The following is a 24,347-nucleotide window of genomic DNA, read 5'->3' as shown; positions in this document are numbered from 1 at the left end:
TGGCAACACCAACCCTGCACAACTAACACTCCCCTTAGGAAACTTGCAGAGCAGACTTCAGCAATCCTCTTCTCACTTCTAGACTTGCCTTGGGGCCTACACGTGTCTAAGAATCAGGACTCGTCCTCGGGCACTACCACTTAATGGCCGCCTTTCATCTGGACAAAGACCTGTACAGAAAACCTTCAACAGTTTTGAAATTAGTGTGTGCTTACGCGGAAACACTTTATTATTACATCCTGGCTTCCTTTCCCCACCTAGAACATTCTGCAACTCTCTGCAACATCCAGTATTCACCAAGGCCCGAGCAAATGAGGGCACTTAAGCTCTATTTACTTGAGAAAGTTAACAAAAAAATCTACATCTGTTTATCTTTTTCCTTTCCTGAGGCCACTTCACTGAAGTTCCTAATTTTTCAGTATTTAAAAGGAAACAAAGCTAAAAGTAAGTAACGCTTAGCAGTAGGGCGTCATATTTCTCATCAAGGATCCGCTTTCCACCCACTTACCCCCAACCACAAAGTTGCTCATCATCCAACAAAGCCAGTCTGGACCATGCAGGCGAAGGCAGTCAGTATGGCAGATTCCAGCACTGCCTTTATTGTGACAAGACTGTTCTAATAATCACCTCTGTACTTTTCTTCAGGATGAAATTCACATGGACCTTCCAGTTGTCTGTCCTGTCATTCACTAATAGAAAAGATTCTGTGTTAATCCTCCTCCTTCCGTCCGGGAAGGAAAAACGAGCTCGTCCAAGCCCTGTTGGGCAGCACCACCTGCCCATTTATCCAGAGCCAAATAACAGTGAATTTGGAGTTGGGAGGGTGAACGTGAATTGTGTTTATTTTATGAGCTACAGAAAGTTGACCAGGGAATGCAGCGAGAGGCTTAGCTGAAAAAAAAAAAAAAGTTTTATCTTATGCTGTGTATTTATTTCTCTTTAGAAAAATACATTGCATTATCCTTTCTTGAGACTGGGAAGGACAAAAAAAGAAGACATGTCCAAATACTGGGTTTGAGGTTTGACTAGCTCATAGAATTAGACCTTTCTCTGTTTTCCGGTTGCTCGAACCAAACCAGAGGCCTCCTTCTCAGACTGGGTGGTGGCAGAAGTGAGGGTGAGCCACACAGGAGTTCGGGGCAGGGGCTTGGTGTGGAGTCCTGAAAGAGAGCTCCTGGACCACTGCTCAGTGGCTTGGAGAGGATCCCACACTACTGGAACTTTTTGGATGAGAGGAAGGAGCAGCTGTCCTCAAAAACTGAGACTTTTCCTCATGGTAATATTCTGGCATACATTCTCCTGGAAGTCACCACAGTTATCTTGATGAGAAATTAGCTAAATAATTTAATACCGAACAGCTTTAGAGGATGTGGTGAAGAAAAACACCATGTTGAAGTCTCTACTTTTAGTTATGATTAATTGGTGAGAGACCATTTTGGGGCTACTTTCTTTCTAAAGCAGTTGCCCTGAGTTTCAGTTTGTACAAAGTCCAGGTCGACCTAGGTTGTGGGAAGAGGACTTTGGTGTGGACCGTTGAAGGAACATTTCACTGGCAATTCCTGGCTGAAAAGCTATGGGCAGGAGAGAGATGCAGACGAGAAGCAACGTTAGTGGGGAAAGGTTCTTATCGGTGAAAAGCAATGGTACTGAGAGAGAGAGTCACGGCCAAGTGGGGTTTTGTTCTACCTGTTTCATGTCTCGTTCTCTCTTTCTTTGAAATTAACTAGTTAATTAATTAATTCATAAATTTTTATTGGCATATAAATGACACATATTGTATTAGTAATCGTAATGTATAAATTGTATTAGTATTAGGTGTGTGCAACGTAAGGATTTGATATGTATATATAGTGTAAAATGATCGCCACAGTAAGTGTTGTTAACATCCATCACTACACATGGTTATTAATTTTTTTCTTGTGATGAGAATTTTTAAAATCCAATCTCTTGGCAACTTTTGAATATACGATTCAGTATTAATTATAGTCACTCGCACTGTATGTTACATTCTCAGAATTTACTTATCTCATAACCGGAAGTCTGTACTTTTTGACCATCTTCACACATTTCACTCACTCCTCCACCTGCCCACCCCCATCCCTGCCTCTGGCAATCACCAATCTGTTTTTAGTTTCCTCAAACTATATCTATGAGTTCCTTTCCACCACAACTCCCCACCCTTCCTCTTTAGGTCACAGGAAAAGAAGTTGAGTATGATAAGGCAGAAAGAATAAGGAGTGCAAATGGCAGTTGTTTGGAAACCACAGATGAACAAAATAAAGCTGTTCTCTTAGTTGCTCTAACAAATAACAGCCCAGGCAGTGGGTACTTGACCTTGACCTGGATCAGTTGTGGTCCACTGGCTAACCCATACCGCACCTTTATTCAAATTAAGAAATGGCCTTTTCCTCCAGGGATAGGGATGGATAAACAGAGCAGGGCCTGAACTTTGGCCCCTGTGCACTGCTTGTGATGATGCCCTTATGCGGTGAACAGCCCATAGTGCTGAAGAAAAGCCCCCTGTGACTGAAAAAAGGCCCCTGAACTTGAATGTTTCCCCTGGGATCAGTCTTCCCACGAGTCCTAGCCCTCCAGCCTGGAAAACAGCTGCAGGACTTCAGGGCAAATGTCATAACCACAAAGTGTGTTTTCTTTTTCTCCTTTAGTAAGAAGCTCTTTCTCCTCAGAGGCCACTGTAATTAACAAAGAGAGAATAAGCCATCCTTCTAGTCAAACTGCCATCACAGTTTGACTTATTCAAACTGAAAACCCATTTTCAGGGCTCACCCAATGTATCTGTCCTTCCTTCCACATGAAAACTCTGCTGGTCCATGTTAAAAAGAAAAGAGATGCTACATTAGTAACATCCATTCTGCCTCTACCCCCATCCTCCTGCTTCCACACCGAATCTAACTGATCTATGTGAAGGGGCTGCTCTGCTCATTAAGGAATCAGACAATGACAGTCTCGTTGTTTGAGCCTGGGTGGGTGCAGAGCTGTGAGCCTCTTTGTCTAAATGCCACAAATTATTATAGTTTTGCTCTGCACTTCGGTGTTGGCGCCATCACCCTTTAATTGGCCAGAAGTCTCTGCTGTAATATTCAAAAGGAATAACAACATTTTTGGTTCCTGTCCAGTTTTCAATATAATTATTTGTCAGAATCATATTAACCTGATGTATGACAGACTCATAAAATGGATTCATTTAGGTCTCCAGGAGTCCTCCCTCGTTAACTCTGATATTTATAGCTATGGCTCCGAAGCTACAATCCCTCCTCCTGTGAAACAAAGAGCAAGGATGTCAGATCTCCCTGACACTGTTAGGGGAGTCATTTGTTTTTCCAGTGTTGCGAAGACAGGTGGAGTAAACCGGCCTCCAGTCCAGGTCTCTGCGAACTTTGATTGGCTCCTCTGCCAGTTCCTCTCTTCTTAGAGAAAAGAAAGGAAACTAAAACCAGACATTTGTACACAAACCCTACAAAGTTTAATAAGTTTCCAAGGTAATGAGGCAGAACCAATGAGACTGAAGTATTCAGAAGGCTGGTTCTGAAATCAGACTTCCTGGAATGAGATCCTGGCTTACCAAAACACTTACTAGCTTAGGCAAGATGCTAAATTTCCCTAGACCTCGATTTCCTCATCTGTAAAATTAAGGTAATAGTAGTTCCTAACCTCATGTGGTTGTTGAGAGATTCAATGAACTAACACACGTAAAGTGCTTAGAACAAACTTTGGCACGTAACAATGCGAAATAATGTTACTTAGAAGTATGATTATAATTGCTATTATTACCTTGGGCCACAGATAAACCAAATTTTTATTCTGCGGGTCTAAAGTCTAACCCAGTTAGTTCCACACTGTGTTCCAAGGAGCCTTGGACTTGAGCGGAGGTGCCTCTGTTTCCCCAGAGGTGGAGGTGAGTCAGCTGTGGAAAGTACAGGGGGCAGAGGCCCATCAGAAAGAATCCCCCATATTCTTTAGCCAGAGCTTTGACTCTTTCATCCATTTCATGTACTGGAATTCTAAATGAGTTTTCACTTAAAAAATGGATTTGGGACCCCAAACAAATAGAAAACTGCAGCTCCAGATACTCGCAATCTGTAGTAATTCCCCCCGGATAATCTAAGGAACTTTGTGAGTACTTGTTCTTGCTGTTCAACAAAAATTTATGAAACTGTGGTCATGATGCCATTGAAAGTTTTTTTTTTTTTAACTTTTAATATTTTTGGAGTCACGTGGCTACAACTTTGATTTCCTGGCAGTGCAAAGGGCTAAGGGGGCTTCCGAGGGCTGGTAAATGGCTGTGTCGGCAATCTTACCTATGACAACACCAGAAACTTGAGCTTTTGCTCCATCAGGACAGCAGGGATGAGCTGTTAGTAATTGTGGAGCTTGATTCACTGTAGTGTTTCTCATGTCGCCTTCTTCATGGCTAAGCTTGTTCCAGGAATCCACAGCCCATTGTATCTTCTGATTGTTCACCTGTCTCCTGGAGATTAAGTGTCAGGCATTTGCAATCAGCTCACATTTTTGGAGAGAGCCCTGTTTGACTCCAATAAAGCCCTTTAGAGGTTAACTCATTAATTCTGAACAATCATGAGAATGCAATGAAGCCCTTTCTAGTCATACCAGAAAATCTAAATGAATCACCAATTTCATTCCGTCATTCATTTTCTCAGAACTTTAGTTTCTTCCCTTAGGTCTATTGGATAAAGTTCAAACCCTTCTGCCTGGCATTTGGGCTGACCTAACGAACTTTCTCATTACTCCTCCAAATCAAGTTTTATCACCACCCTCCATATTATCTTTCCCCCAACCTCTCCACCTGTCCAAAACTGGTTCATGTTTTTAAGACCTATCCCTGAATCCCCTTCTGCTCTGAGCCCTCTCTTGACTACTCAAAACAAAGTGATTTCTCTCCTCTTTGATCTACAACTGTATGTTCTGTCTGCTTTGCTCATTTAGGCCCTTACCCGATAATACCAGTTCTATGAGTAAAGAGATGATAAATTAGAGGTACCAGCAAGGAAGGCTCCCCAAGACTGGCATCTGGCCCAGGGAGACGAAGCGCATCTAACCAAGCTCTCCAAACACTCATGTGTAAATCAGAATGCTCATTATAAAGAGACACAGGCCATTCACATGAGCAGAATGCATAGGTTCCCTATCCAGGCTCCTTTATTCCTCCATCAAGGTGTCAGGGAAGCTTAATTGGTCATTAGAAGTTGACTAGACATTTCAGCTAAGAAGGAAAATAGCCCGTGAACTATTTAATATGGGTTACGGTGAGAACTCCCGCTGTTCCCTAGCAGGAATGGGGGCCCTAATGACCAAATGCTCTGGGCTCCAAATCCAGCATCTCTTCATTGGATATTGTTATCGACAATGAAAATATTTGCTTCTCTTTTCCTCATTTCTCTAGGCTCACAAGACTAATTTTTTCCCCCTTTTATGACTCATTAATTTTATTCTTTTTTTCAAGAAATATTTGTTGAACATCATTTATTATACTGAGAAAATAAAAGTGAACAATACTCTAGTTACTTTCACCCACTGGTTTTACTACAGTCAAGTATTGATAGAGATCTAAAAGCCATTCTTTCTTCTTAAGGTGACTTTGGTGTATCTAATCTGATCTGTTTAGGCCTAGACATCAGAATTTACATGGCACTATCACCTGACTTTCCTGATTGAATATCTTATTGTTTCAACAATACTTTAAGCTCCTAGAATGCAGAGAAAAACTCAGTATTTCTCATGGATCCCTTATGGTAACTAGGGTGTGTCATTTACATAATAGGAGCTAAATATTTGTCCTTTTACAAGAGACGCCCTGTTTCTTATCAGCTGTAAGGGAAGGGGAGAGGAAGAATACTTACATAGTTTTATTTCAGAGATTCTTTAAACAGTGGCCCATTTATTAAATCCAGCCAGCAGACACATTATTTTTGATCTACAGTGTTACGTTTTTTTTTTTTTTAATTGAGCCACCTTTAAAAAAAAGTTGAGATCTGTTATACACATAAATATACACACATATCTCCAAGTTCCTCTGAATTTTCAGCTTCCTTTGAAAAACCAGAAGACCTGCTACCTTTTTGGCCTCATACTCACTGAGCAAAAGTGCTGTGTGTAAGTATGCTGGACCACCTTGGAGAGTGAACATTCCCTGGTAGGCCGCAGTCCCTGTCGCTCTGTGTTTCATCACACTTAGCCCGCCTCACTTACTCAGCCTAATCCACAGGCATTGAGTCTGTGACCTCTGTTTCACCCAAAGCCAGTATATTGGGAAAGAGGAGAGGAAATAGCCCCCTTGACCCACAGAAAAAGAACAACTCTGTGCCAACCCTGTGTTTCTTGGCGTTCTGGGATGAGGACAAGCTCAAAGGCTAGGCCAGTACCTGGCTCTGGGTCATCCTTACAGTTAGTTTTCTCTGGAATGTTGCTGCACCCCGCTGGGGAGCCTACTGGGGCTCCAAATGGACTGTCTCATCCAATCCAAGCTATCTGCCTCCCAGGCCCTTCTCCAACACACCCTGCACACCATCTCAGCATGGTTTTGGCTTGTAGCTTGCTGACATGAACCACCCTCTAATCCTGCCAAGGAAATCTGCTTGCCTCGTTGTCTCTCCCCACCATGCATACCTGTCTTTCTCTTTCTTTGCTTACTCCACAGGCATCACCCAGCGGAGGAATGGCAGCAAGGAAGAAAGTAAAAAGAAAATGAGAGACAGAAAAAAAACAGAGAGGAAATTTTACATATTTTATCCTGTTTGATCTCAGGTCCCTGTCAACAAAGATTCTAGTCATGTATGTGAATATGTTTGTATTTGTGTGTATTGTATATATGGGGTGTTGTGTGTGTGTGTGTGTGTGTGTGTGTGTGTGTGTGTGTTTATGGGGAGAGGGAATAAAAAGAATAGAACAAATAGATCTACAACTGTTATTTAAGCTGGAAAAGAAAAAGCAATAAGAATATTGAGCTGGTAACACATTGGACAGTTATTGTGCAAGGGGGAGCTGCTTTCTTGTCAAAGTACCAAATATACGTGTGCATGGACATGTAAACATAGGAAAATATATGCACATGAGCACATACACATAAGTATATCATTTCTTTTTTAGATTACAAATTAATTACTTGCTTATGTAGAAACTTGGAAAATAAAATCTAGAAGAGGGAAAGGAATAAAAATCAAACAATCTTATCAGATAATTTTTAATGTTTCTTATTTTCAGGCATGTGTAATGTGTAATATTTTATATAGCTGAGTTTATATTACATATTAAAGTTTATTAGCTTGCTTTTTCCTTCTTAAAATTATATCATAGACACATCCCAATGACATAAAAAACTCTTTATAACCATCATTTTAATAATTCCATTGTATCCATAGTGCAGATTTTCATAATTTACTTTTAACCAATCTCCAATTTTTGAGCATTTAGACTGATAGTTTTTCCTTTTTATAAGTAATATGATAATAAACATCTTCATGAATAAATGTTTGCTTATACTATTATCTTTTTAGGATGTTTCCAAAAATGGAATTACTGGAATAAAGAGTAAAAGTACCTTTAACATTCATGAGTTTTATATCATTGTCGCTTTCATAAAGGTGATACTATTTTATCTTCCCGACACCCTTATATGAGAGAAGGTACTAGAAAGCTTACAGAAATTTTCAACTAGGTATACCTAGCTAAGATATCTCATAATAAAAAAAGAAGTTATTTTATTATATAGTTTATGAGTGTCAACACAATATTTCATTTCAGAATAATCAAAGCCACTGGCTGAAAATGTATTTGCCCAGATCACACCACAACTCAGTCTTTCTAAGAGAAATAAAAGAGTAACTACCTAGTTTGTTCCTTACTCTAGGATCTCCATTTCTCCCTAATTCCATCTTTGATTCCAGGGCTGACCTACAGCATGTTACACAAGTGCCCATGAAAGGAGAAGTATAAGTCTGTGACTCCTTAAGATGGCTACCTGCCCCCCGCACTGCTGGCCGGGGGAAGAAGTCCCTCATCTCACTGCCACAAAAGTCCCCTACAGAGTCCTTGGGGCCCATTTTCCCCGAGCACCCTGTGTCATCACTGTCTTTTCTCCTTTTCACACCAAACTTCCTTTTCTAAAGTGAAAGGAGTGAAGTCTCTCTCTCCAAATTGTGCTTTTAGGTTTCACAACTGTGCTGCCTTGGGGTGTTAGATTTTTGGTTTGTTTGTTTCCACATTACTTATTGTTGTTGTCATTTGCTCTTTGTTAAACAGCCCTCTCTCTCTGTAACCTATGGAACCGGTCCAGATGGGGCTGGCCTGGCAGGAATCTGGCATCAGCCATTGAACTTCTGTGCCTGAGGGAGCCTTGACTGTAGCTCTCCTGCTTCTGTTTGGTGGGAATTTTGCCACATCTCGTATATAGGCCAACCGGATGAGTGGAAGGTGGTAAGAGGTAACCTTGTTCTCTGGTGTAGGAATTTTAGACCCAGGGTACAGTGGTTGTCCTCAAAATTCCCCATCAATTTCCCATGCTCTGAGGCTCCTTGGTTCTCACGAGAACCACTGCTTGAAGTTTGCCCACGCGCCTCCAAGACATCCCTGATGTTTCAGCTTATATAGAACACAAGCACCTTCTGGAGACCCAGTTGTAGAGCATTCAACATAAAATATACAGTGTGGTTCTGATGTTAAAATCCAACCCCTTCCTCCTAAGAAATAGTAAAATGTCTCTGCCCCTGTTGTTTCTTAAGCATTGTCATCCTGATTCTTTATCTATTGCTGGTTCTCAGATATCAGTCTGTTTCACGTTGGTTGTTTCCTTAATACTAGGAATTTTTCTGTTAATTGAGAAAAATTCTCAATCTGCGTCTCTGAGCTTTAATTCTCTCTGAACTTCGCAATATGTGACAGGTTTTGATACCTTCCCCATTATTGGGCAGAAAAGAACAACTTTCAAAGTTGAACGCGACCTGAAAGAATTGCCCTACTGTTCAAATATTATAGATGTATGATAAATTCTGAGTCAAAACATCGATCATTTCCCTAGGCTGCAGCTCCCTGAGGATGTTCCTGTTTAATTGAACTAATTCTCAGGCAGACATACTCTCCATCTCAGTCTTAGACACTTTGAACCCAAAGTGATGATAGTCCAGCTGTTGAGATGACTTGATAGGATGTGCCTCTTTTTGTAAAAAAAAATAATGAAAAGCCCGTCACTGAAGGTAACCCCAATGAGTCTCTTGCTAAATTAACGAGCCTGCCTAAGAGACATTAGGACTACACTCAGTATATCCGTTTCAATTTTTTTCTCGTATTGTTAATGCAATTTAGGTTTATTGTAGGAAATTTAGAGAAATGAGTTAGCAAAACAATTAAATCAATAAAAAAATACTTGCAATTTACCAGAGGTATTTAGTTTTTTACATGTATTCTTCCAGATATTTAAAAATATATATTTAAATGAAAAATAGAATCGTACTGTTTGATAATTCTTTTTCTTTTGCGTAATGAGCAATATCTGCCTTGAATTTGAATATTAAACCTGAAAGTGAGAATCCTTAAATTTTCTCCATAGTAAGTAGATTTTCCCTAAAGTCAAGTAAGAGCAAACCAAGAACACATGTATTGGCAAATAGCCTAAGTCACACTTTTTTCCCTCATTTTTCTAGTTTTGGTAAGTAACTGTGAAAATGAGATGACAAAAAAGGAACCTGTATGCGATCAGGTCGCTGTGCTGCCCCCTTTGTATTGGGTCTTGGTGACTGTTATCAAGAAAGGAGCCCCCCCTGGGAAACATGACAGGTTTTATGTTGTGCTGAGGTCTTGGCAATGGTTAATAGTGACATGATTCTGTGGTAGGAAGTGGTCTGTTAAGTCGCCTCCTGTTGGAGTACCTCGTTTTAACTTGCAAACACTCAGCTGGGTGTGGTTATGACATGGGAAATGATGACCAGAAGCCCCCGACCAGGGTGAGGCCCATCCTCTTGACTTGCCAATATGGTTACTGCACCCACTTTTTCTGTATTTCGAAAGCCAAGATTGAGTCCCTTTAGAGTAAGTATTTCATTTTAGGTAGTGCATAGAGGTGAAATTGTTATAATTTCCTACTTTATAATACTCACAATTCATATTAAAAATATTTCCATAGCTGTATTGTATGAGAAACAGCTTACCTTTATTTTAAAGGCTAATATTTTTAGATAGTTTAAATCATGACAGTCATATAAATGTGTAATGAACACATGTGAAAGATTTTATTTAACTCATTAAATAATGAGAAAACCACTAAGATGTTACAACTGATTCAAAGGAGACTCCAGAGCAGATATATATCTCTAATCGTGAATGGCTCAAAGACAGTAGAAGATGGAGATTACCTTTAGACGGAACACCTAGTAATCTTTTTCACCCATTCTAAAATCTTTCATATTCCTAATTTGAGTTTATATGCTCCTGCCTTAGATGCAAGATTCTTTTCACTCTAGCTATGTGTCATGCAGCAAAGGAAGATACAATACCCAATCGGGAAGCTCCCTTCATGAAAAGCTTAGTATCATACCTCCTAGATCATCAATTGGTGCATGAGAAATTGGGGAGAAGAAATAAGAAAAGGTTGGCTTCTTGGGTGAGCTCCCTTAGTGGCAGCAAAGTGTTTAAGCAGTCAACTGGACTGCAAAAAGCACAGGAGAAAGAAATCTGAAACTTGCCCTTTCAAATCCTCTTGTTCCAACAACACCAGGGTTAGGAACTTTTTGATGAAATGAAACTATAATTTCAGAGTAAACTTTGAGACTTAAGTCAGAGGCGAGATGTACCAAATTCACCTCATTTAATTATAGTTTTATTTTGAGGTGGGAGACAACGACTTCTTTACTTTAAAAAACAAAAGTGTAAATATATATCATCACCACAATTATCAATGCCCCATCTCCTTTTTTTTTTTTTTTTTTTTTTTTTTTTTTGTCAATAATTCCTTTGAAAGCCACTTCCTGACCATGGAAACTAAAGAAGCATACCACCCTGCCCACATCCCAGTTACACAAATTTTACAAACTGAACAATTTAAATATTTAAATTTTTTCTGCTAGTATAAGCTTCACTGGGATTGTAACATCATCCAATTTTAACCATTACATTAAAAGTATCTTCAAACAGTTTTACCAATGCTCAGTTTAAATCATCTCTTGGAAATAATGATTTCACGGAACTCATGTCTCCAGATGTCAGCAGGGGGAGCGTTATGAAATTTCTAGTCAGCCCTCAGTGGAATTCCCCAGATGGCCTGGGGAGAGCAGTTATTTTGCATGGGGTGGAGTCCTCACAAAGCAAACGATGTATTTGTTTTAAGGATACCCTGGATACTCACTAGTGATAGTTTCCTCAAAATTAATTCGATTATAGCTTGTTTGAAATAAAACACACTCTGCTATCTACTTTGCCTGAATGGGAGTTTTGTGTCTCCAAGAAAAATATGGAGCAAAAAAAACTTATTCTAGCATTCTGACCCCAACAAATCTACTTTCTTGGGAAGATATGGCTTCACAGAAGAGTTGAGTGAGAGTCTGGGTGGAGGTATTGGACAGCTTCCCAGCAACTCATGAGTCAGGTCATAATTGTGCAATTTCATCATTTTGTTTGAAGGGAACTCCCATACTTCAACATCTCTCAAATTCTTATATTAAGCAGGAATACATTCCAAAATCAAAATCACAATCATGGAGATTTGGGACTTTTTACCCATTGGACAAGTTTCTTTTTGACTTCATAGGTCAATGCACTCATCTGAGCATCAAGGGCAGGGCAATCAGATGGTCCTTCAAGTTCTTCTGACTCTATATGTACATTTGCAATTCTCCAAATTAAGACTGAGTTTCTTTAGAAAGCTTGTCAAGAGCCTTGTGCCTGGCTAAGCCCTTGGAGAACGATGGCATTTTTCAATTAAAATTAACTATTACTTTTATGAGTATTTATTTAGGGTCTATCTCCCTTGCTAGACATTAAATTCTAGGAGGACAGGACTGATAGCTTTCTCACTTGACAGTATTTCTCCAGCACCTAACACAGTGCCAGGCATATTCTAAGCATTTAGTATTTGTTGGACAAACGAATAAGGATACCAGGAGCTTGAATTCCTTACCCATGCAACACTAGCAGTGAAGAAGCCTGACTAAGGTGGGATTGGGCAAACTGCTCTGACTTCGAGGGCAGCAGCAGAAGCCTTTGCACAACTGTGATCACTGTCAGGAACCTCTTCTGATAGCTGAGGCTGCAGGATCTGTAATACTCAGTCTCTGAAATCTTCCTAGCTGGAATGAACAGAGCAATACATTAGTTGTGTAGCTCTACGCTTACAGGAGATCTGCCCATAAAAATTCTGGGTGGACCCAGTATTTAGATGCCTGCCTTAAACGTCTCCATCCTGGCCCATGCCTGCCAGACCATCTCCAGCTCCACTTGTGATACTCACCTTCATCTTCCCAGGACTAGGTATTCTCAGTCCAATTCTAATGGAATTTGGCAAGTGAGATTCAATCCCAATGCAACTTGGCAAGTCAGAGCCACAACCAGCAGTGAGTCCTGCCTGGTGTGGGGCTTTGTCCCTGAGGATGAAAGGGAAAGCTTAAAGGGTGCATTAAAACAAGTCATGACACAGAAGGGTCATTTTTTAATACTTTGCACAAAGACAGCACTGCCAGAAATATCCTTTTTGCTTGTCTTTTAACTCTAAAGAACTAAATGTCCTGTATACACTGGTCAGTCACTACACATTACATAAGAGTACAGGATTTGAGCTTTATATAAAGTGCAGGACTTCCTTCACTGACCTCTGCCATTGTGTCGGCAGTAGGTAGGCATGCTTAAACTTTATTCCAGGCTCAACTCAGAAGAGGGGAGAAGCTGAGAGAAGGCTCGAGAAGTCTCCTCTCGAGCCCCCTGCATCTTGAGACCACACTATTTTTCCAACAAAGGAGAACTATGCCCTCTGCAAATGTGTCCTCTCACCAGCACACAAAGCAAGATATTTTCACCTAACATCAAGTTAAACTTTAATAACAGTTTTAAGCTTAAAAGCTTCCCTTATGGTCTCCACAAGCATTCTGTTTCACTCTTGAAATCTGTGAACTGTACTAGAGATTGCAAGATATGATATTTAGAATTTGAAATAACAGTGATTGGGGGGCAGCACGATAGGATTGAGTAGGGGGCGGGATGGCAGAGAGAGAGCTCATCTGGACTTTGGTAGGCTCACTCTTTGTCTCAGGGCTTAAGTGTTTCCCAGGATGAAACTATCTGATTAATGCGTGGTTTTCCATAAACACTGTCCACAGATTATGATCAAAGACAGTGTGCACTTAAACAAAGAAGAGTGGGAATGAAACCATTTTCTTTCTTTCTTTTGCTGAATCTCTTCTTAGACTCACAATCCTAAGCCATGGGGGATATTTGACAATGTCAGCAGCCATTTGCAAATGTCCAGCTGTTGAGACACATCTCCTGGACGGGGTGAAAATGAACAAAATGCATCTGTTTTGCAAACTGCCAAACAGATGACTTGTGATCATAGTAAGTACCTGAAATTACATTAAAAAGTTTTACTCAGAGCCTACAAGAAAAGGATAAGGTTGGATTTTAAATGTGTGTGTGTGTGTGTGTGTGTGTGTGTGTGTGTGTGTGTTTGAGTAAGGCAAAAGGACAAGTGATGGCAGAAAGTGCTTTCCTTTTAATAACAAGCAACAGAAAGGGAGATAATTTGGTCTGGGAAGGCTTACTGCATTTCTGCGAAGTCATTTGTTTATTGCTAAGTGATTTGCATACTGCTGGGGCTACCAGCTCCCTGCACTGAATTCCCCCAGGCTCCCTTCTCCTGCCTTCTTCCCACGCAGAGGATGGTAATCATTAACCTGGCGGGGGAACACCAAGAACAAAAGAGCAGTGGCAGTGGCAGGTGCTCAAAGTCACCTCTTACTTTTAACTCTGTAAGAATCTGGGAACGGATCTGCCCTGTCAGCTTCTCAGGAGAAGAGTCAGACATTATTTTCTCTCTCTTGGAAAGGAAACCATTCGAGGGATTATGAATGTTACTCTGTGTCTCAGCCTGAAGTTTAAATCTTTTAAGCATGCAATTATTAAGATGCCAAGTTGCCTCACTTAATTACAACCTTTATTATGGTATTGAATACTTTAAATGCACTATTTATCACACCTGAGGAGAAGAGCAGGTCTGCCTTAATGGACCACTCTCAGTAGACCATCTATTGATTATCTTCTCTACTGAATTAATTCCTAGTAATCACCTAGAGAGCAGTCATTAAAGGAAGCACCTCCTGCAAGTGCAGGCCTGGAATGGTGGGATGTGATGGGCCTTCAGATAGCATCAGCTTTTGCCCCTCCTCCTACAATTTGAGCCCCTGTAGTTAATGAACAAAAGACCAAACTGGTATCTTCACTGTGGAAAGGTTTTATTTAAAGGGGACCACCACACAGAGCAGGACAAATCAGTTTCTTCCTTAACAGTTTTTTTATAACTGAGCCAACTGTACTTTCGTTGCTCCCCCTTGAAGGCCCCTTCCCACATTGAAACACCAAGACTGGTCTGTTGAAGAATGTACAGCCACTGAAGATTTCAGTGCTTTGGGAGTTTCTACCATGTGCTGGGTACTGCATTACCTCAGTTCATTGAATTTAATTCCGTTTTTGAAAGAGTCCCTCATTCATGAAGCTGACATCAAAGTATGTATGATTAGCCCCACTTTTGGATGAAGTACCTGAGGTTCAGAGAGGTTATTGTCAGGGAGGGGAAATTTCCCCTCTTAGTTCTTGTGGCTGGTCTGATAATCAAACTGGCATGAGATGAATTAACAGGAAAAAATAACCAAATTTATTATGTGTGTACATATGGGAGTTCTGTAAGAATATGAGACCTGAGGCCAAATCACAAATTGGACATGGAGGCTTAATTGTCACATTGAGCTAAAAAGAAAGGGTAAGTTGTGGTTTAGAACTTAAAAGGGAGGAAGACAATTCACATGGAGGAAGAAAAGCCAACTTTATCAGTGGGACACACAGAGAAGACTTTGATCAAATAACCCTTACTCAGGTTCCTTCTTGTTTATCACACACTAATTTATATTAAACTTTACATTTGACTCTTGAACAACTGGGGGTTAGGGACACAAACCTATTATGCAGTTAAAAATTCATGTATAACTTCTAACTCACCAAAACTTAACTACTAATAGCCCACTGTTGACTTGAAGCCTTACCGATAACACAAGTCGTTTAACGTATATTTTGTACGTTATATGTATTAAATGCCTAATTTTATAATAAAATAAGCTGGAGAAAAGAAAATGTTATCAGAAAATCATAAGGAAGAGAAAATATATTTACCATACTGTATGTATTTATTGAGAAAAGTTCTTAGGTCAGTGGATTGGTGCAGTTCAAACCTGTGTTGTTCAAGCATCAGATGCAGTTTGTCTATGATGACAGCTCCCTTCCTGGAGCAGGTCCTCTATCTGAAAGTCTTTTAGGCAGTCAGGAGGAAGGTCAATGGTTCTTCCTGAGTCTTTTGTTTCTTAAAGATAACTAGTTTAAAATAATAAATTTCCGGACATGGTTCCATAGTGTAGCAGTTAGCATGTCTACTTTACATGCAGAAGGTCCTGAGTTCAAGCCCCAGTGGAGCCACAGTTCATGGCCTATGGCCATTCCGCCCTGAACAAGCCTGATGTCTGCTCTTGGAAGCTAAGCAGGGTCTAGCCTGGTTAGTACTTGGATGGGAGATTACCTAGAAAGACCAGGATGCTATAATCATAAATAATAATAAATAATAATAATAAAATAATGAATATTTTTTAAAAAGGCATATTTTAGGGTGGCAAAACTTTGTTCACCCTCATTATCTATGTATTCGAGGTAAACAATAGTGGGTCGTGGTAGGTCTGTCTGATTTCAAGGAGACATTGAGAAAAATAGCACACCGAAAAGAGGGCTAGGAAGGTGAAATCCAGAGCTGTGCCCCTGCCTTTCCTGGGTGGAGGAAGGAGGTCCCTGAAGACTCGGCATCTCCCAGGGGACCATTGTTCTTTTTGTCCTCTTACGAATCCCATCCAGAAGTCACTTACATCACTAGGAAGAGCCTGCTGTCACAGGCACCTCTTTTACAAATGAACTGTCTCCTCTAATTCAATCCCACTGCAGTACCCAGCCACTAGTGCAAAGGCATATTTGCAAAACCAAAGAGTGAAGGTCTGGCTAGCTGCCTCTTTTCAAACTTCCCTTTCCTGTTGCTTCCTTCTCTTCTGGAATTAGGACGGCAGAATGAGGGATTGGCCCTGGAAACAAGATGTTTCTAGACAAGCCACCAAGCCAGGGTTCTGGTGTCCCACTGGCCATGCCAAGCCTAACACAAGTCAGTGAAGTTAGATTCGACTGCGTGAGAATGCCTCTAAGTTTGCATTTATAACCTCCAGTCACCCTTGTTGCATCCCTTTCATCCCTTGTGATATCTAATAATAACCACAACAATAATTATGTGGACAAAAAAGGGGTTCTATGGAAGTAACCTCACAAAAATTCCTAACTGGACAGGTCATGGTGGGTAGTCATGCCCCAGGCACATAACTTCTTTAGTGAAAAGTTTTAAGCCAGCCTTGTCAATTTTTCTTGTGTTTGCATCTAGGTTAACACACTTTTGAAATGCTAGAAGTAATACCTCTGGAAAGGATGATTACCCTCAAGAGAGCTGGTTATCTTGTTAACTATCCTGTAATTCTAATCCTCTACTTTGCTTTCTCCCACTCTCATGTAATCTTCCTGGGGCATGGCTACCCTCCATGACCTGCCTAGTTATGAATTTATAATCAGATCATCCTGTGAGTTTACTTTTTAGAACCCCCCTTTTTGTCCATAACTCTTTTTGGCCATTAATCAATCTGAAAAATGCATCGAGGACTTTTGGTCATATAGTGTGATTTCACAGTGCTTGTAAGGCTCCTTTCTAAAAGAAGTTTCAGTATCGATGTCATCTGTTTGACATGGTGTACCCATGGGGATGGAGCAACGCCGTAAGCATGGAATGTGAATTTGAGGCTGAATTGTTCCAAACAGTGAAGGGCAGGTAAATGGAAGGCAGTCAGGTCTCACGGCCTTTATTGCAAAAAAATAGTCTGGGTCATTTCTATCCTGTGAACTATTGTGATTTGAGTATTGCCTTCTGTCTCATTTTTCTGTATTTACCATCTACTATAACATTTACAGAAGCCATCAAAGAATATTAACAACTACCTTATGCATCTTCATTAATCATAAACAGTTGGACTATATAGAAAAACCCTCCAAAACAAGTATAACGATTATGACTAATATTAGTAGCAGACAGGTAAAGACAATCAAACAAAATAATTTCTGAGTTCAACATCAATCTGTAAGTATAGAGGCCTCATCAATGTCTTGAGACAGCTGTCTTCCTCTGATGTCAGTGGCTTTTTATATGTCCCTTGTAGGCAGAGGTCAGTGTCAGAGACAGGGTTAGATGTCCATTCGTGGTTAGGAACTTGATAAGGTTCTTTCCAACGAGGTTGGAGAGTGTCTTTTATTTGATGTCCTTTTCAATAAACAAAATCTCCAGGCGACAGTGAATGATCTTTAAAGGCTTTGTCTCTTGGGATCTCGCTGTGAAAGGAAGTGATTACCAACTTGGCATTTTCTTGAAATGATTCTATCAAAACTTGGCAATAGTGTAAGATGTCTCCTTTCAATAATGTCAGCTCACAAGTTCCTTCATCTAATTTATGTCCAGCGTAAATGCACAATGATGCATGAAGGCATGAAAACAAAAAGAATGAGGTATGCCAGGTAGCCTGGAAGAACCAATTGTCTGTCTCGAGTTTCTCAGAGCCCTAACTATTTATTTAATTTACAGCCATTGTTTACCCATATGGCACAGCCTAAAAAGTTTATTTATTTTACAATACTCACTTATTTTACAGTGCTCCCAATGTAATTTAACATAAAACCAGACACTTTGAAGTATTCCAGGGGCTTTTCTGAAACAACACAAAGTTATTTCTACATATATTAAGATCGTAACCCTTAAAACCTCAATTTCTAATGAAAACTAAGAAGTCAAAATTATGAAGACATTTTATAAACACTAGAAACATATTTCATATACATCAACGTCAATTATTAACAGGGACTTATTTCTGTAAAACCTAGGTAAAATATAATATCAATAAATGAAAAGACATGTCTGTTTTACTTAAAGCAATACATTTAAAAATTGACTTTTATTTACTAAAGATTAATCTTAGATTACGTGAACTTGAAAAGCATTTGAGTTAGTTTCTATATTTCTGAGAACAGTAGAATACCCAATCCTTACAAGCACTTGCCTTTAAATTAATTTTAATATGACCTGGAGGTAGAAAATTATCTCACATTTACTATATATATATATACACTCGCAGACAGAAACAAATATAGATTTTTTTTAGTCATGAGAAAACTCATTAGTTTATAAAATAACAGTTGGATTCAAATTTTGTTTTAGAGGCATTTACAATTTATATCTATCCTTGATAAGCAAGTTTCAAATAACCTTCCCCCATTTAAAATAAGGACAGCCATTTTTAATATCCCAAAGAACTGGGTCGATGATGAAATGACAACCTAAGATGATCCATCTAAATCCTCCCTTTGAATCTTCGGGAGACCAATTAAGTATGTTTTCCATTCATTTTGCCTAGTTTTATCGCTGTTTTTTCCCTAATTGTACACACAAAAGATTTATTTAGAAATATTAAAGGATTCTCATCTTGGCCACCTTCTTATTAATGGGGGCTGGGGTTTGCCAGCCTCAGAGGCACAATTTCCCATGTTAATTTCAGGTTTTCCTTTGAGATCCATAGAGTCTGAACAAACTTCTAGAGAAAACCAACCCGTACATACACATCACGAGACAAGGCAAATGTGGTGACTGTGCCTATAGGACTGCTTTGTGCCATAGAGAAATATTTTTCCTCAGGGCATCATGCAAAGATTCTCAGTCACCTGAAAATACCTGAGCAAAGGCTGGTGAGAGTTTGCCAGATGCCGCTGGAACTATGATGCTCTCCGAGGCACGGCCCATATCTCGGGGTAAATCCATTCCACGGTGCCTTGATCTTCGCCAAGAACTCTCCCAGGGGTTCTGGAACTGTTGCAGTCACCAAACTGTATGCCTCAGGGCGCTTGTCTCTGCCACTCCAGAGTCAGGGATCTGCAACAGCTTTTGTCACCCCATTGGCTATTTACATTGGGGAAACAAGTACCCCTTCTCTGTTAAAGCTAAAGAGAGTTCAGTCTCTCAATTAACCAGCAAAGAGTTTGTTCAGACTCTCAGTAAGCAGTCCAACTAAAAAGATAAAATAAAAGCAGCAATCCATTTTTCCCCCCTTTCCCTGGGTTATTTCGACCCTATCCAGCTCGAGGATTTTCTAAGAACAGCTCAGATAAAGTCATGGACCTGCTACTTAAAGCAAGGAGGCCCAGGATTCTGAGAGAAAACTCATTCCAGTTCACCCAGTTCGAAGTGGGGAGCTGGTGGAGCATAGTGGGCCCTCGCTTGTACCTAGTACTGGGTCTGGGTCCACGGGGTGGCCCTGGATGGGCTTCTTCAGAATCTTACTATGTCAAGTCAATGTGGGTAAAAGAAATGTCTAAACCTGTAAAGAATGTTTATAAGACTTTATTTGAGCCAACCTGATAACTGCCGGAAAGCAAGATCTCAAATGCTTCAGAGTATATGAAGTTTGCAGTTTCTTTTCTACATTTGACATTCAGGAGGGAATTTAAAAAGATTACATGAAGGTGGAAGAAAGTAAGGTTGAGATTGGATTACAAGATAGTTAACAAAATTACATGCTCTCTCAAGGGTGGTTTTGTTTCTTTCTAAAGTGTGTTAACCCTAGGTGCACAAAAACAATGGATGGGGCTTCCTTAAGGCAAAGATAAAATTTTATTAAAGAAGTTCTGTGCTTGGGGCTGACTACCTACCATGATCCACCCAGTTAGGAATTCATGGTCAGATGACCCTGTAAGGTCACTTTCTGTAGAATCTCTTTTTGGGTCCACTGTGGGAGCAGGAACCCTGCCTGCTAAGTCTCCCCTATGCATTTATACATAACACCAAGGTCCTGAATCCTAAGGGTTGGGTGTCCCATGGGGGCAGGTAGGACCAGAGCAGAGACTCTGTGTACCCTGGGCCCGTGGCTATATGCATTTCTTAACCTGCTTTCCCCTTATCACCCTGACATTGTAGTGGCTCTCACTTTGCAACTTAATCCTCACTTAAGAGGTTAAAAAATTAATTCCAATTGAGTTGCACTTTTTAAAAAGGTGAAAACACTTCCATCTCGGGGTTAAATCCTTTCGAAGTCCTCCACTTCACCCAGATCTCCACTATTTCTTTGGTCTCAAAATTTAGCCCCTGGCAATAGCTACCCTAACCATACCCGGGACAATCCCAACTGGAGGGCAGGCTGCCAATCCTAGTCCAAGCTGTGAGTGGGCGGGGCAGGCAAGCCTTTCTTGGCTAAGAAATCCCCACTTAATTTCAGACTCTCAGTCTGTGCTTCATTGGTGATATTTCCCGGCTCTGAATGCAGGTACTCCTGCCCTTGTGGTTCCTATCATACATTTCCGGGAATTCCCAGGGAGAGTGCCCTAAATTCACCCACAAAAAGAGCCCTGTCTGACTTTTGTTTTTCTTGGTGAGCCCCAGGTAGCCCTGTGGGGTGGAGGGGGAGGAGGAGGCACAGGCCGGTGTCACGCTCAGACAGGAGGGCCCCAACAGGGTACAGCTCAGGTAAGGGCCCCAACAGAGATTTCAGTGGCAACTGGTTTTCTTGCAGGTATTAGTCACTTCCTTCTCTCACTCTGTGCGACCTGGGCAGAAGCCAATGGAGGTCTGGGCTAGGGAAGAACCTGAGGGTCAGACATTGTACACACCAATTCCAGAAGTTCCCTTCCTCTTTTTTACTAAGTACTGTTTGTCATTAGTCTGGTGACTCATATTCTCTTTTTTTCTTGGGGAAAGTCCCCGTTCCCTCAAGTAAACAGACTCTGGCCCCCTCGGCCCTCCTCAGTACCTCTGGTGCATCACATGCTTAGGCTCTGATTGATTGCAGCTGTTCTAGGCAAGTCCCCAGACAAACCCTTGGAATTGCCCTGTGGCTGAGGAAGCCTGTTAGCCCAACGTTTCACTGAGATCCTGTCTTTATAACTCCAGGAAAATGGATGACTGAAAAGTTAACTGAAAAAAGAAATTAGATAAAGAGGACTTAGTAATGCCAGCTTCGTTCTTCCAGGTGCTCGTGACCAAAACCTCTCCTCTCCCACCCCTCATTCCACCAGTCAGCTAATCCCGAGAGCTCTATTTTGAAAACACATTTAGTGTAACCATTTCTTACCACCTCTACCTCTTCTGCCCTGCTCCAGAACACCATCGTCTCTTTTAATAGCTCCTGACATCTCCCTTGTTTTTCACCAGTGCTGCTCTGTGGTCTAATCAATGCAGCAAAGTGACACCGCTAAAGTTAAATCAGATTATGTCACTCCTGTTTAAGACTCTCCTTCCAATGGCTTTCTACGTCATGGGGCGGAGTAAAGCCAAAGTCTTTACAAGGACTTCAAGGCCCTACAAGTGCGGGCCCCTGGGGCCTCTCTGAACAACTCTTCTGCAGTTGTTCTCCTCTGACTCAGTCCTCTTTAGCCACTGGGACTTTGTACTTGTTGCTTCCTCTTTCTGGAAAGCTCTTCCCCCAAATACATACAGGGCTCACTGGCTGTTGAGCTTTATTCAAGTGACTAATTGTTCAATTACTTTGCACGGCATTGAATTCTAAATCTAGGTATTTGACTTGCAGCCTTTGTTTCTCATTATTCAGTCACACCAATATGTAAAAGACAGGGAGAGATTGGTCAAAATCTGGACTGGCAACCCTCTCCCCTTTTTTTAAAAAAAGAAGCTACCGGTCCATTGAGATTTGTCACAATTACACACTCACACGTGCGCACGTGCACATGCTGTTTTGTATTTGCTCACATGTAAGCTATATATTATGGTGTGTGGAAGAAATCTGTCTGCTCACTAATGAGTACATCTCAAGAGAATATCCAGATGAATGCTAGGCAAGTTCTGACAACAATTTATGGCCACCGAGAAGTGTGAATTTACTTTGAAAATGGCTATTAGTAATGAAAATATCAGGCCAACTCTGACTTTCTGAACTAGAGTAGATGGATTCACCTTTTTATAAAGCTTCAGTATGTAAAACAGGTTCTGATCTTTCAGCAGGATAAAGCTTATGCAAGACTATGGCTGGAAGCCCCCAGTAGCGGTAGCTCAGAGAGGAATTTAATAGTTTTTAAATTACGGTTTTGGATGTTTCTAAGTTATTCTCAGAACTGGGTAGTACTAGCCTGACCACTTGAACATATTCATTTTCAAGTGGGCATATTTTGCAAGTTGGCTGCAATACGAAGATAAAAAATTCATACACATATGTGAGGTATGTGGCTATCTATAGAATATACATTATATCTATGATTAGGCAGGAAGAAATTTGCTTGGTGCCAGCTTGAAATACAGATTCCAAGTTAAGACAGAGTTTAAAACTCAAAACAGAGTATCTTGAGCCCAACCCATCTTTTTTATTCAATGGTTGAGTATTCCTATATGTTTCTTTAATGACTTATATCTCCTCAAAATGTATGACACTATGACAAGTCTTCAGAATTTGCGCCACAGTTTGAATCTATGATGGTTTACTCTTATGTACCAAGTGAAATAAAGGATCCAACAGTTCTGTGTTAGTATAGCTTGAGGCAATGAATAAACACTTGGCTTAGCTTATCCTTACATAGTGGTACCATACAGGTACTCAGCTATTTAATTAGTCTTACAAAACTGCACGTTCAAAAGGAAGAAAATTTTAAAGGCTTTCACGGTTGTTTCATACTCTACCTACCTCACATGCTATGTCCTTCTTTGATTTAGCAGTCATGCTGCCAACAGAGATTTCATTGAGAAAGAAACATACTGTCCTCTTTAAAATAAACTATGTTAAATGAAAGAGCCAGCTGTTTGCCTCTGGCCAAGCTGAGAAGAAAGGAAATTTAAATTGTAGATATTTTTCTGTCTTTATCTATCTCAACTCTTTTTATTGTTCTTTATTTTAAGTTTTTTTTTTTTTTCTTTTTTCACCCATCTCTTCCAAATACAGGTGAAGATTGGGGAGGCTTGAAGTAAGCTGGGAAATCAAAGTTACTGAAAATCTGAAACTTGAAACGAAAGGAGATCCTACATGTAAATACTACTTTTTAGTTTATTTTTAAACCATGTCTATGTCTTTCATCTTACTTTGCTTCCAAATAGAATCAGCAACATCATTTCTGTCATCCGCCATGTGCCAGGCTTGTGCTAGTCACTGGAGATGTCCCAAAGACTGAGACAGCACTCTCCCCGCAGGGGTCCCTCACAATGTGGTGCCATACATGTAAGCAATCATCGCACCATGGTAAGTCATGGAAGACACACAAAATTAAAACTCAGAAACTCAGTTGTATTCCCACAGATTTGAAAACACAGTTGTCAAGAAGGGGGCGAATCTCTCCCTCTACCAGGTCTTACAGCAGGATTAATAATAAAATAATGAAATTGACACAAGACTAGATAAACGGGAGAAAATCCAATTTAATATGCGCACACAGGAGAATCATAATATGATGCTCAGGTCATAAAGAGAGGCTCAAAGACATGACTGAACAAGGCATCTTTTCATACTTTTTAGATAAACAATAAATTTGTGAGAAATTGACAGGACAAAGAAAGGTAGCGCTCATGAGAAAGGAGTGGAAGCAAGGTTTGGGTACTCATTAGTGAAAAATCTAAACAAAGCAGCAAGTTAGAAAAGGCAATAAGATTTGATTACAGACTTTTTAGCTCTGGGTTCAGTTCTAGTGATAAAGGATGTCTTACAGGTATGGGGAGGACGCCTTTTACAAGGGAGATCATTTCCTGTATTCGAGGAGACAAGGGAGGGTCAAGGTGTTCCTGTGACAAGTAACCTTTTTTTTCCCTTTACATTTATCTATCTATCTATCTATCTATCTATCTATCTATCATCTATCTATTTAATTACTTATTGTAATGGTGACATTGGTTAACAGCAAGTAACTTTAATTTGAAGTAATCAACATGTCATTGTGGGATATTTTGCAGTGGCCTGTCTTAGGTCCAAATAATAAGAGATAAAAATAACAATTTTGACTCATTACTAAGAATTTAAAATCTT

General features: G+C 40.3%; 1 long non-coding RNA gene across 1 annotated transcript; it reads left to right on the top strand.

Annotated features, from left to right (window-relative positions):
• Positions 1-961: 961 nt before the first annotated feature.
• On the top strand, positions 962-23,352 carry LOC107497301. Its single transcript, XR_001593786.2, has 3 exons — positions 962-1,019; positions 13,422-13,569; positions 23,277-23,352. It is a non-coding gene; the product is annotated as an uncharacterized LOC107497301 (long non-coding RNA).
• Positions 23,353-24,347: the final 995 nt, after the last annotated feature.

The sequence above is a fragment of the Rousettus aegyptiacus genome, unplaced genomic scaffold (genome assembly GCF_014176215.1).
Source record: "Rousettus aegyptiacus isolate mRouAeg1 unplaced genomic scaffold, mRouAeg1.p scaffold_m13_p_4, whole genome shotgun sequence".
In the NCBI taxonomy this organism is placed as follows: domain Eukaryota; kingdom Metazoa; phylum Chordata; class Mammalia; order Chiroptera; family Pteropodidae; genus Rousettus; species Rousettus aegyptiacus.
This window is presented reverse-complemented; position numbering and strand designations above follow the sequence as displayed.